Source organism: Hibiscus syriacus, unplaced genomic scaffold, assembly GCF_006381635.1.
Source record: "Hibiscus syriacus cultivar Baekdansim isolate YM2019G1 unplaced genomic scaffold, ASM638163v2 tig00112505_pilon, whole genome shotgun sequence".
In the NCBI taxonomy this organism is placed as follows: domain Eukaryota; kingdom Viridiplantae; phylum Streptophyta; class Magnoliopsida; order Malvales; family Malvaceae; genus Hibiscus; species Hibiscus syriacus.
In genome coordinates, this window is record NW_024063350.1 from 116,919 (window position 1) to 131,727 (window position 14,809).

At 30.9% G+C, this 14,809-nt stretch overlaps 1 pseudogene; it reads left to right on the forward strand.

Annotated features, from left to right (window-relative positions):
- The first annotated feature begins 918 nt into the window (after nt 1–918).
- On the forward strand, nt 919–14,809 carry LOC120181008 (annotated as a pseudogene).

Here is a 14,809-nt window from a genome sequence, read left to right on the forward strand (position 1 = left end):
TTAATTTGTGCAAGCACATTTGCCTTTTGAGTTTTTCTTTTGTTTGCTAAATTTTTAATTACATTTTGGGAGGGTGTGTATTCAAGGTTTTGGTGTATAAATCGTGAAGTGTTTGTAAGGTTACACTTTGTTCTTAAAGGTTTGTAAATATAGTGGATTTGAGAAATTCTTAGTGTGGATTCTAAGGTAGTGGATGTAGCCTTGGGTTGAAGTCGAACCACTCTAAATTCTTTGTGCAAAGTTTTAATTCAAATTATTTCCACCACAAAATTTTCAAAGGCCAAATCACCCCTACTTGGCGATTTTTGGTTGATCGATAAAGCTAACAATTTGAGTGAGGGTTATAGGGCCTTTGAGAACATCCCTAAAATTTCTCGATAGTATCCATATGTGTTGTATTATCCTTCTGAAGCATCAGACAATAATACGTTGAATGATCTGGCATCATACAGATTCCACATAAGTGAGTCAACCCTATTTTTCCTGCAAGTAAAGATCGAACAATATTAGTAACCTTATCAATTTTATCTTCAATGGAAGGAGTACTTATCTCATGAATCCATTTAGTGGGTTCATTAGAATAGCAAAATTGCTTAGCGTTGGTGGTCATAGTCGAAATTAAATCTCTGGCTGCATGAGGGGTCATGTTCACTAGAGATCTTCCATTCACAAAATCGATCATTTTCATCTCCATGGGGAGTAAACCTTCATAGAAGTATTATAAAAGGGTTTGTTCTGAAAGGTCATGTTGAAAATAACTGGTGCACGGCTTTTAAAATTGTTCCCAATAATCGTATAATGATTAATTGTGCTTTTGTCAATCTCTATGATACTCCTCCTTAGTTCTCTTGCTTTAGCCGTAGAGAAAAACTTGTTAAGAAATGAGCAAGGCATATCATCCCATGTATTAATAGAACTATGAGGTAAATAAAATAATCAATCATTTACTGAATCGGCTAAGAAAAAAGGAAAAGTACAAAATTTGGTTTGGTCTTCCGATACTCCATGTGGCTTCATACTCAGGCAAATCATATAAAAATCTTTTAGATATTTATTCAGGTTCTAATTTTACAAACTGTAGAAGTTAAAAAAAAAGATAGATTAAACCTATCAAATGGTGTTTTTCCATTCGGGAATATGATGCAAAACAATTGTTATTCATCATGTGCGACAGAAAGCTCTTGGATTGTCAGATCAGCCATACGTTTTGATTCTTCATTTTCAAATGTGAATAAATCCTCGATGTAAGAGATGTGTTCGTATTCAGGTTCGGGTTTCTTTTGTTGTTGTTGTTTTCATCAAAGAGTTTCTCCACGTAATCTCCGGGTAATCTCCGGGCAAGTGTTTTGAATTCAAGTTCGTAATTTGTTAATTTTCTTGAAAGTGATCTGGTCATATATAAAAGAAAGAAACAATATTAGTACTTTTGTAGAAGTCTCCGACAACAATGCTAATTTGACAAGCATAAAAAATTATCAAATAAATAAATACTCTAATCTTAATTAAGTGATGAAATTACTATAAAGAAATAGATGTCGATCCATAAGGTTCAACAAAGTTTGATAAATATGCTTGTTTCGATCCTTCGGTTTTAACTGCAAAAGTAAAAGTGCAGGATTTAGAGCTGTTATAAATAAATAAAAATAAGTAAAAATAAAGTAAATAGATAATAATTAAAATAACGAAACAATTCAATAAGGTTGATTTAGTGTTAGGATTTTCTTAGCCTAAATTTCAATTGATCATCGAAATATAATTTTTCCTTCATGATGTACGCCAATTAAAGTCAACAAGGCCTAACCCTTGCATCTAACTTTTCTTTTCGGTTAACTTATATTTTTAAGTCTATCTCAAAAATTAAATCTTTGCTGAACTAACCATGTTTATCACTGTTAGCACTAAGACAACTTTAAGTTACAGAAAAGTTTGACTCGAGTTACAATGTCTCACTGACAATAGAACACGATTTTGATTCTTTTTAGTGGACTGCCACTAAGTTTGTTCACATGAAGTCGAACCAGGACCAACCGATTTATCTCCCTAATATTAACTCAAAACAACCTTCAAGCCAACAACGTCTTTTTAAAGTGAAAGAGTCGTGACTTTTGAAGGAATGACTGATTATTACTCCTGGTTTTTAGAGAATGGAAGAATGCTATCTCAAAGTTGTTAAGCGCACTCAAATCTCACGATTAGAATTAAACTATCGCAAAAGTCTATGTCTAATAAATAGAGAGTAAAGTAAAAAATAATGAAAAGAAAAATAACTTCTATAGAAATTACCAAGGGAAAAATAAATTCCAATCTATTTTTTGATGTTGTACCTAAGGGGTATTTATGCCTAAAAATCTCTAAAAAAATAAAATAACTAAAAGATAAAGACATTCAAAATAAAATCTTCTTAAATTAAATTTAAAGGTTTATCACAAAAGTTAAAGATAAAATATTTAAAACTAGTGGCTCAATTTGAATTTTGTTTTATCTTTTTGATAACCTTCAATTATCTCCTAAGCATTTATCTTCAATAAAATCTCAAATTTGTCTTCAAGATAACATCAGACCACCTTCTAAAAAATGCTAATTGGATCACCGAAATTTGTTGAGCCCATTACTAGAGCCACGACACCTAAAAAAATTACGAACTACCTTTTCACTGTTGATTTTAGTCGATTAATTCCAATAATATCCCTGAACAAAAATAAACCAGAATAGAAATAATTCAATAATATCTAAATAAAAATAACCAATATTCTACTCGTGAGTGCGGAGAACTACTACGAGGGAAACAACCATAGTTTAGATGCAAATTGGTGAAGTGATTTCCATAATCTTGAATCAATAATTACTTGCATGATCAATTATCTTGAAGCTCTAATACCATACGAAGGATATAATAATTAAACTTGTGAATGGAATTAAATAACCTATACTTTAATCACAATAAATTCAAGGAGTCTGAAATTTGATGCTCACTCACTAACAAACATCCAAAAGCAAATAATGAATCATATAATATATTAATCGTTGAATCTAAAATATCCGGTAGAAGGATTAAAATTCCATGGATGGTTAGGTGCCAATACCACAGCTTTTGACATTTTTCACGCACCACTAGAAGACAAACATTCCCAAAACTCTTTTCCCCGAATATCTTCAAAACACTAATTGTTATTTTTTTGGATAAACTATAGCCTTTTTTATTTTGATCACCATTTTTGAATTCTTGTCAATCAGACTGCCCAACTATTTAAATGCATTCAATCAGACCATTAATCGTTAACAGTTAACGGTAGTGCTGATGTGGCAGTTAGAAAATTGATATAATTACATATTTAGTACTCATTACTTATACATTCTATCAAATTAGTTATAATTTTAAATTAATTAACTAAATTTACTCTTCCAATTATATGAAGATACATGTCACAATATTATTGGAAAGTTTTTTCTTAATTTAATTTATATTTAATTTAAATATTTTTCACTAATAGATGAAACACGTGGCATCATCTGATGGAAGAAAAATCAATAAATAAAATGATGCTAGGGGATTCAATCCAAGCTCTCCAAGGAATTAAGCATCCCTCTCAACACTACACCAACAACCATGTTTGATAAGTTTTTCACCACATTAGTTATTTAACTATGTATTTAATTATTAACTAATTATTAAAATGTACTTAATTATTAATTATTAATTTTACTTTTTTATTAAAAATAAAGTATACGAATCATTTATATTTAATTATTTTTTATTGGATAATACATTTAAAATATGTAATTAGAAGTCAATTTTAATATTGTACAAATCTTAAATTTATTTTTAATCTTGTATAAACAAGTGTTTAACGACTCAAATATTGGCCTATTACGAAATATAAAAAAACTTAGCCAACCAAAACAGATGTAATTATCAGTTAATAATTAAATAAATTTATATATATATAAAAATGCAGTTAAACTAAGATTTAAAATAAAAAAAAACAAATTTAATTTGTTAATATTTTAAATTAAATGTAATGTTTTTAATTAGTTAATAATATTATATTGAATTGTAAGAGTAATTTTTTATATATTTCGTAATAGGCTAAGGTTTGATTTTTTTACTTTACTTTCATTTTCCTTTTTTTTTTGGCTTCGTGATAATATAAGTTAAATGTTATATATTGTAAAACATTAGCCAAAAAATATTATTTAAATTCAGAAAAGCCCTCCAAAAATGTTGTGACATGTGTCATGACATATGCCACCATTGACTCGTGTCTTCATATAATTGGAGGATTAAATTTATTTAATTAACTTTAAATTATGATTAATTTCATAGAATGTGTAAGTAATGAGAACTAAATGTGTAATTATATCAATTTTATTAACGGCTACGTCAGCAATTCCGTTAACTGTTAAAGACTAGTGCCCTGATTGAATGTATTTAAATAGTTGGATGGTATGATTGACAATAATTCAAAAATGGTCAAAATGAAAAAGGGCTATAGTTGAGTGGTCGTTGGTATAGTTTACCCTTTATGTTTTATATTGGAATAAACAATGCCTATAGATGACAAACAAAACCCATTAATCTAAGCCTAATTGCCATAAAAGAAAATGGAGAAAAAAGGTCAATGGATTCATCTTTTTCCATAATATATATTTTTGTTATTTTGTTTTCTCATTGGGAAGAGAATAAAATATATACAACCAAACCCATTAACCAATACAATTTGATAAACCTTAAAAGGCAGCGTTATCTTCAGGTCATATAATTTTGGAGCTCATTATACACACACACATATATATATAATATTATATGCGAAACTTTGAAGTTTTTGCCTTGAGCATGTTGATGTTGCTATAAGCTTAGCTAGTTGGATTTATTTATCATTTTCTCTCACTTTCAAATATCAACTATCAAAGGTTTTTTTCTTGGTATCTTCATACTATATCAATGAGCGATAGAAGTATGATTTTTTATTAGAGACTCAAATTCATAAAATTTTAAGAGAAGTAAACTTATAAAATTTAGAGGGACAAAAACATATTATCAATAAAAATATATATAAAATAAAATAAAAAATATATGCGAATTTGATATTTTTAGTAAGAGACGACTGCCCCATCCCCTCCATCCATCCTTGAGGTAAATATTAATCAATTGGGGATAGTCAATAATTGGAACCTGCTCACATCTTTCTTGCTGCTGATTGTAAACCAAACTAAAACTTTTTCTTAAAGAAAATCAGTGTCTCGTTTGCTAACTAGGAAAAGCTAAATGAGATGAAATTGTTTTGATTTCTTTTGGGATGTAGAATTGGGGTTCATGGAAATTCCAGAGCAAGGTGAGTTGCATCGGTTGAGCGTGAAGGCTTTCCAACATTACAATTATGCAATCGCAAGTCAATCATTATATAAAAATATATTCGGTCAAATTCATGTAAAATAAAATTTAAATATAAAATCTCAATTAATTCGGTCTTAAATTGATTCGAATAGTTGTTATTATTATAATATATAAAAATATGTGAAATTGAATGTATCTAAATAGATAAAATCTTAAGTTCAAAAGAAAAATCTTTTGATTTTGGATGATGAATGGTATATAAAATTTAATCATTGTAATAAAAAAATGTGGAGAGATGAAAAAAGAAGTCTTTGAATCGAGAGGGGCAAATCCGCTGCATAAAGAAGGAAAGTAGTAATGGAACCAAATAGTAAAAAAAGAAAATTAATTAATTTGTTTTACTCTTCAATCATTAAAAAAAACGTAGACCAAATAAAATAGGGTTTCTTTCTTTTTATTTAATCCAAGTTTTTTCTTAATATTTTTATATCATCTTCTTCTTTTACTTTGATTTTTGTTGCGACGATGACAACAAATTTAATATCGTTTGTCAATCGTCGGTGATTATTATTTATTTTTCTTTTTCATATTATATTATTTTATTTTAAGTTTTCCAATTTTAAATAAAAATATTTGTTCTCGTGACACATTTTTCTCTACTATTGTGACACACTTTTTCTCTACTCTTATGGCATGTTCCTTATGACTTTTGGTAAGTTTTTGCGTATTTCTATGATTGTGTTGATGCTCGCACAAAGATATTCGAGGCATGTTTTCTGATTGGTTTATCAGTGATCACGTATTGTTAGATCCTTTCTTTGGTGAAAGGTTGTTTTCTATATAATAAGAACTATGTAGTGAATTAGTCTACCAAATTTTTTTTTCACTCATCACTCCTTTATCACTTTGTAAAACATATTGTTCGACATATACAAGAAGTTTTATGAAGATTATTGAGTTCTTTTGATGTTGGACATCATCCTCAATTGAATATTTTATTTTTTTTACTTATTTTTTAGTTTGATATTTTTTTTTATGTAAGAGTTTTTTGGTAACTAGTGTCCCTTTTTCTATTTAAATAGATACTACTTTATATTCACACCAAAATTATCAAAAGAAAATATCTTTGTAAAGAATTCATCGATCGACTTAAGTGATAAAAAATATATTCTTTATAAATATTTTAGATTTAAGTAGTTACATATAAAAAGTATATATAAATTATAAATAACTAAGAAAAATTCATAATAGATACCAGCAATAACTTTTAATTTAATCTATATAAGATTGAAATTAGGATTTACATAAATAATTTTAGATATCGAAAGATAAAGCTCACAGAGATCCAAAGTCTTTATTAACAATGACTGAGCCACATCATATAATAGGGTATTAATTGATACTTAAAAAATATTTTTTATATAAATTTTATATAAAATATATTAAAAAAAATTTAAGATCATTTTTAAAGGTTTAAGTATACAAAAGGTGTTCAATCTATGTCCATTTTTTAAGTTTAGTGTTAAAGTTTATTTATTTTCACTTTGGTGTTTAACGTTTCATTCCGTTACTTAAAATGGACCAGGCCGTGACGGACCGTTAAGTTTGACGTAACTCATTAAAAATATCATCTTGAATATTTTTTAATAATAAAAATGATTTCTAAAAATAATAAATTAATTAAAAATTAAATCTTATTTAGTTTATAATCATTGTAAAAACATGATTATCCTAATCAGTCTTTCCCTCTCTTCCTTTCTCCACCTTTTTCTGAAATGGAATTCAAGAACTTATAGGGAAGCGGTGGCGGATTAATAAACATTGCTCTTGTTGAAGAATCAAACCTAGAAAGCTCTAGACTCAATGAATAACAATGGGGAATGAATAGGGGAAGGTGTCAGTAGCAAGTAAGGTTCTTAGGGTTCCTTTTAAGTGCTGAAAACAAGGTAAAGAATAATATTGAACAATATAAACAAAAGATAAGGAACTTAAAAATAAAATATGATAATAAAGAAATCAAAATATCTCCCTTGTGAAGGTGGATGGCAAATGTGATGATGGTGAGGATGAATTTTTGGAAAATAGATGGATAATGTCCTATCGAGCCCTTCTAGTCACAATGAAAAGGTAAACACAATAATATGGCTCTAACCAACCCTCCTAGTCGCGATGAAAAGGCAAATTGGAGTGTAAAGATTAATCTCCCTCACAAGAACTTGAAAGAACTCCAGAGAAGAAGCTTCGAAGCCACAAGACAATCAACACTTGCAAAAACGAACTCTCGTTGTATTATTAATCAAAGAAAATATGATTTACAAAGTTGAATGAAGCTTCCTTTATATAGGGGTGAGTTCTAAAGGTCCTAAATAACTGATGAATAAAATAATAACAAATGAAACATGTCTTAACTCTAATTTCTAATAAAATAATAATAACTAAAAATAATGTTTTTAACTCAAACTTAATTCCTAATAAAATAATATCTAATCTTAAAATATAATGCATCATCCTATATTAAATTATATTACAAATAATCGATATAAATATTGAAAATTCGTAATATTTACAAAACCACGTATTAATCTCGTATAGGAATTTCTGCATGTGTTGTCTTCACTAAAATGAATGTATCTAGAGTTCCCGATATCGAATTGATACGATTCAAGAACCGTTGAAAAGATAAGAGACAAACGATTGTATCTACAGAAGACATGTTGACCAAATAAGATCAGGATCCCATTCAAACAGTCATCGCAAGTCAGCTTCTGTTCTGGTTTTCTTTTCCAAGGCTTGGACGAGTGGATCATTTGGAAGAGTTATTACTTCTTCCTTTGATGTGGGCCTTGTTATGCATGTATCAAGAACCCTAAATCAGTTCTCAAAATCTACAGGCAGGTAGTGATGTAGTATCATCTCAATCCTTTGTTTCTCCATTTTCATTATGAATCTCTTACTTTCTAGCATTGTTTCCATCTTTTGCCTTTCCATCCTCTCAAACCTCTATGCAAATATCCAAATGCTTTTGAAATCGTCCTGACTTCTAATCCCACTTCTATTTTGAACCCCAAAAGCCTAACTAATAACTCTCAATGGCGGGGTCGACACGAACACTGCTAGAAAACCCCAACTCTTTCCTTGGACTCATCAAGAAACCCTCAACCTAATCCAAGCCTACCAAGAGAAATGGTATTCTCTCCAACGCGGCCAACTCAAGGCCGACCAGTGGGAGGAATTCACCTTAACCCGTCACCACTCGTTGCGGCATCTTCGACCACCCCGCCTCCATGACTGTTATCCAGTGCCATTACAAGATGGAGAAACTCCACCGCCACTACGACGCCATGAAAGGTGTGGAGTATAGGGCTTTGCCTTTCTCGACTCGACCATTATTTTCTATTGTTCCCATAGTATCAAATTGAGGTTATAAATTTTGCTGCGGTTGCGGATGCTACGGACGTTACGTAATTTGTTGCGGCTGTCGTGGACTTGATCTCTTCCTAAAAAATCACAATAGGTTTAATATACTATATTTATACATTTTACAGTTATCTTTTAATATGCTAATATAAATATACTCTTTTAATATTTTATTTTGAAAATAAAAATTTAATTTCATAGATAAAAATTTATTAGAAACAAATATAAATCATAGAAGTGTTATCATACTGGATAATGGGTAATAACAATTATAATGTTAATGAATAACATATAAACAATATCACTAAAATCATATCAAATTTTTATATTGTAACACAAAAATATTCATTTTACATAACTTATAAAGAAAAAAATGCATAACTACGAATATAAAAATTATGTATCTTACAGTTCACCACCAAAATGAATGGATCATTCCTATTCCATGTGAAGAAGACATCACATTATGTTCATCATAAGATGTATCATTGGTAGGAAACATGTTGTATGATAAATGATGACCAGAAGATCCATAACTTGTATTTTGTTCAAGGTAAGGTGGATAACATGAATTTGGTTGGTAAGAATGAGAACCATGAGATGATTCACTAATTTCATTATCATTTGTAGCGGAACTATATGATGATGAACCTGCAAATGAATCAAAAAAGTGTTCTTCCATCATCCTATGAGTTCTATCATCATCATATCTTTTATTTTGTGATGCATTTGTTCTATACAAACTTGAATTATCATCGTAAGGATATCTGGATGTACCTTGATCTCCATGAAAAGCAGTAGAATAAATGTGTCCATATCCTAGTTGGTATGTACCTTCATTATCACCACCATGATCATCACAACCACCACATCATCGTCGTCATCGCCATCATCATCATTACTTGACTTTGATAGTTGAACATTTTCCTCATTAGATGGAATAGGTAAATTGTTTATATCTTCACCTTGAGTTTCTTCACCAGTTTCATTAAGTAACTCCTCATACAACCATGAGAAATTTTGTTTTCTATCAAGTGTAGAATTCTCTCTTTCTTCAATCCATGCATTTAGTAGGCCATCTTCTTCAAAAATATTTTCAAGATTAATCGGATTAAAACCCATTTATGATTCTTGTGCACTTTTTCTTTGCATGTGTCTCAGCTTCAACCTCATATTATAATGGACATAAACCAATTTTTGAAGTTTTTTATGCTTGAGTCTATTCTCTTTTTATGGATCAAACTAAAAGTACTCCAATCATGCTCACAATTTGAAGATGAAGTTGATTGACTCAAAACTTTGACATCAATGTGTTAAAGTTGCGGTGCACAATTTCCATGATTAATCCATCACCAACTATAAAAAACATAAATATTAAGATATAATTCATAAAATATTTATACAAATATCTTTATTATCTACAAAACTATAGAGGATAAATTCTTTTTGTTTACCAGGGTTAGTCTTCAAAATTGCAGCTTGAACTAATGGTGTTCCAAAAGAATCCAATTTGTCTTAATATAGCAACAACTAAAAAAATAAATGAATTAGTAGTTTAAATATGATAATTTATTAGTTTTTAAACAATTTAAGTATATAAAATACATACTGGTTCATTGTAAGAATTTGATCATTCAAGTTAGGTTCTATCCTCTGTATGACATTTCTAACTCCATTCATAGTTTCACAAACCACCTCACTTGTGGAATTGCCTCCGTATAGAAATTATGGATTTAGAAAATATCATACATAAAAAATAGCATAATAAATATCTAAACAAGATATCACAATTTAAATTTAAAAGTTTTATAACGTATCAGCATAATGTAAATAATTATGAAGTTGTTTACTCCAGCGTCTATCAATTATTTCTCAATATAATAATAAATAAACATACAATTATAATACTTAATGTTAATATAAAAATTTAGTTTAAAATTAATCACGTCAATTTTAGATATGAGAAAAAATCAATTTAAATTTAAATTAATTTGAATTTTAAAATAACATTAATAAATAATTTAATTAATTCAAATTTAATCAACTAATTTTAAACATAACTATTACGATATTATTAGTGATATATATTTATAATCCAGTTTTAATAATTAAATTAGAACAATTCATCTATGTAATTTTATATTTTAGATAATTTAAAGTTTGTTGCGGCGTTGCGGCGTAGTTTATAACGTGTTGTGGTGTTACGTAATGGTTTTTGACCGCAACAATCGTGATGCGGTTCCCTTATCGCGTTGCGACGATATTGCATCGCCGTAACCTTAAAAATCGCTACAATGTGGCGTTACGCTGCGTTGCAGCCGCAATTTAGTACTATGATTGTTCCAATAAGAGGAAAACACTTTTATCCCGATCATAAGCAAGAAGCTGGAAATAACTACCGAACGATGAAGAAGAGGAGGAGGACGACGATGATGAAGAAGATTACTGGTTCAGTAAAAGCCGCAATATCAATTACATTCTACGTCGACCAAGTGTTGTGAACCGGTTCTTAGGGCTGTCAAGTGGTGGGAAGAAGAGGGCCATATCGAAAGAGGGCAGGGACGGTGACGTGGGAGTTGTGGGAATGGAGGAAGAAGATAGAGTGGGATTTGCAGTGGGAATAATGTTTAATTTTTCATTTTAATTAATTTCTTATTTTTAGAAATTATTTTTTAATATTAATAAAATATGTTAGGTTAGCATTTTTAATGCGTTAATGGTTAAATTAACGGTGTCACAGTTTGACCCATTTTGAATAATGGAATGAAACGTTAGACCATAAACTAAAACCTTAGGCACTAAATTAGAAAAACAAGCATAGATTGAATAGTTTTTGTACACTTAAGCTTTTTTTAAATATTAACATTGTAATTCAATTTCTTTTAGCTCTCTAGCTGGATTTTGACTAGCTTCAAAGTTAATCAACGGAAGCTAATTAAAAAAGAAACATTTAAGAAAGAGAAAATAACTTCAGCGACCGAAAATGCCTTATAATATACGATTTTAACCAACTTTTTTTGGATTTGCGAAAATAACCAACAAATTCGCAACGCGGTATCAAATTCGCAACACGAACTCCAATTTCGCAACACAGTTTCCAAATTCGCAACTCAGTTTTGAAATTCACAACTCAAATTTCTTTTTCGCAACACGATTTTCTAAATTCGCAACACAAATTTGGAATTCGCAACACATAAGTCAAATTCGCAAAGCGCGTTTATTTTCTCAACGCGGAGACCACAAATGGAAACAACCACTGGGGGTTAGTTTTTTTAATTATTTTTATTTTGAAATTTTTGTATTATTATTAGATTTTTCATATTTAAATTGATGATAAATTTACTCGTAATTTCAATATATAGATTAACCATTTCACTTAGATTGCTTAGTAAATTCATTCGGTTGCTGCTAATACTGCTAAATTGTTTAGTCTTTAACCCTGTGAAGTTAGTATTTGTCTTTTGGTTGAAGTAATGCAATTCATTTAAGTTTCAAAGAATAGTAGTTTTTGGAACTTAAATTTGCAACACGAAAATCGCAACGCGATTTTAGTTTTCGTGGAATAAACTACTCTTCATCTGCAAATTGAAACTTGAATGAATTGTATTACTTCAACCAAAAAACAAAGACAAATACTAACTTCACAGTGTTGCGAATTTAAGTTTCAAGAATAAACTACTACTCTTCTAGAATGTTATCCTTGAACCTGCACTAAACATATATGTTGTCCTTTTAACATTGTGTTACTTACTTTGGAATGTTATCTGATGCATTTTGTGAACTATGATAGAATAATGACTGGGTGAATACCGGGCTAGTTTGAAACATATTTGGCTATATTTTCTTCACAGTGTTGCGAATTTAAGTTTCAAGAATAAACTACTACTCTTCTAGAATGTTATCCTTGAACCTGCACTAAACATATATGTTGTCCTTTTAACATTGTGTATACTTACTTCTGGAATGTTATCTGATGCATTTTGTGAACTATGATAGAATAATGACTTGGGTGAATACCGGGCTAGTTTGAAACATATTTTGGCTATATTTTCCCTATTTAATATCATGTATGTTTATTGTGTATAATTTGTAGGTTTTTGGTATATTATTAGTATATCTAACTTGGTATGTTTATTGTTTTTGTTAGGAATTTTTTTCGGTTGCATTAACTTTAAGGAATAAATTAAGCCTCACCACTACAATTGCATCGACACTTACACCTGTCCAAAGAAATTTGTTAGAGAATACTTGTGTTGGGCCATGGCTGAAAGTACAACATCCAGATGGAGATGCCATGTTGACTCATTTGTTTCTTCAGACCATGACTAACGATCTACCTGATGGGATACAACTTGGTGATGAGGAGATATGGTTTCATTTTCCACCGACGTATACTCGTTTTGGGCGGGAGGAGTTTTTCTTAGTCATTGGTCTACATTTCGGACGACACGATGAATTAGGTCCGTATACTAGTCATATCGCCCGCCCATCATGGTTATTTCAGGTTTTTCCTGAGCTAGCAAAGGTGAAGGCCATTTTACATGTCGACTATTTGAGAAGATTACTTCATAAAGATGGTTTTACTCGGATGGATGACCTTGATGTTGTCCGAGTATGCCATTTGTTACTTTTGTATGCCGACTTTTTAGCCAAAGAGGGTAGACAACCTATTTTTCAGGATTTAATATGATTGGTAAAGGACCTAGATGCATGGAACATGTTTCCGTGGGGTTCATATCTATGGAAAGCTACCTGGAAACAATTGTCGTATGCCTTTGAGGACCGTCGTAGTTTGCGCGGGCATGGTTCCAAACACACTTTGACAGGGCTTTATTTGGGCCTTTAAGGTAATAATTTCTATATAATGTTTCCAAAATTAATTATTTAACAATTACTAAAATTAATGTTTGTACATTATATTGTTTGTAGATTTGGATATTTGAGGCATTTCCCAACATGCGTACTTATGCCATCAAGAATTCAAATGATATTCCTAGAGCTATTGCTTGGAGGAGGATCTGGCTGTTAGATTGGGAAGATTTACTACCATATACGACGATGAATGATGTAAGTTAACAAATACTACCATATATAAACAAGTTATTACTAGTAGATGTTTGACTTTGTTTGGGCTTTTATATTGTTAGGAGGCAAACTATCCCTTACGGATATTGACACCCACAGAGGCTGAGCTTGCCACTTATTGGTGGCAAGCTAGTAGGCCTTTTTTTATGGGACGGATGATGAGAACCTCCCACTTCGACACCGAGATCCATCACCTCATCGAGCCTCTTCTCCACTTTGACACCGAGATCCATCACCTCATCGAGAGCCATCACCTGATGGAGCCGATTCTACACCTCGACACCGAGAGCCATCACCTATTCCATCACATCATCGAGCCTATTCTCCATCATCACCTCATGATAGGTGACCGAAAAAGAATCCACGATATTTATCTCCCCATTCTCTACCTCCACGGGATGAGTTAGGGGAGTTACGTGATGAGTTCAGTGCTTTACGTGATGAGGTCGGTGCTTTACGTGACGCCAATGGTGCATGGCGTGATGAGGTAGGGTCTTTACGTGGTGAGGTAGTTATTTTACGTGATGACAATGGTGCTTTACATGGTGAGGTATCTGCTTTACGTGATGAGGTAGCTGCTCTGCGTGAGATTGTTTTATCGTTGCAGAATGAGGTTCATACTCTATGCAATGAGGTAAGTTTATTTAATTTTATAAGAAATATTATACTAAAAATACAAATAACCTTCTTTTGGCATTATTTATTTATTTACTGATTTATGTATTAATTTATTTTTAGCGGCCTGATAAGGTATGTGCTCTACGTCAGGCTTTTCTTGCACGTTGGGGTTCATGCATCAGACGTCATAGATCTGCCATTATGTTTCCTTTCACCCCAATAGTTCCAAGACTGCGTAAGAAGAAGCCCGTTCCACCTACCATTGTTCAGGATCCACCTCCCATTATTCAGGATTCACCTGTCATCGTTCAAGAGGCCCCTCCCATCATTCAAGAGACCCCTCCCATCGTTTAG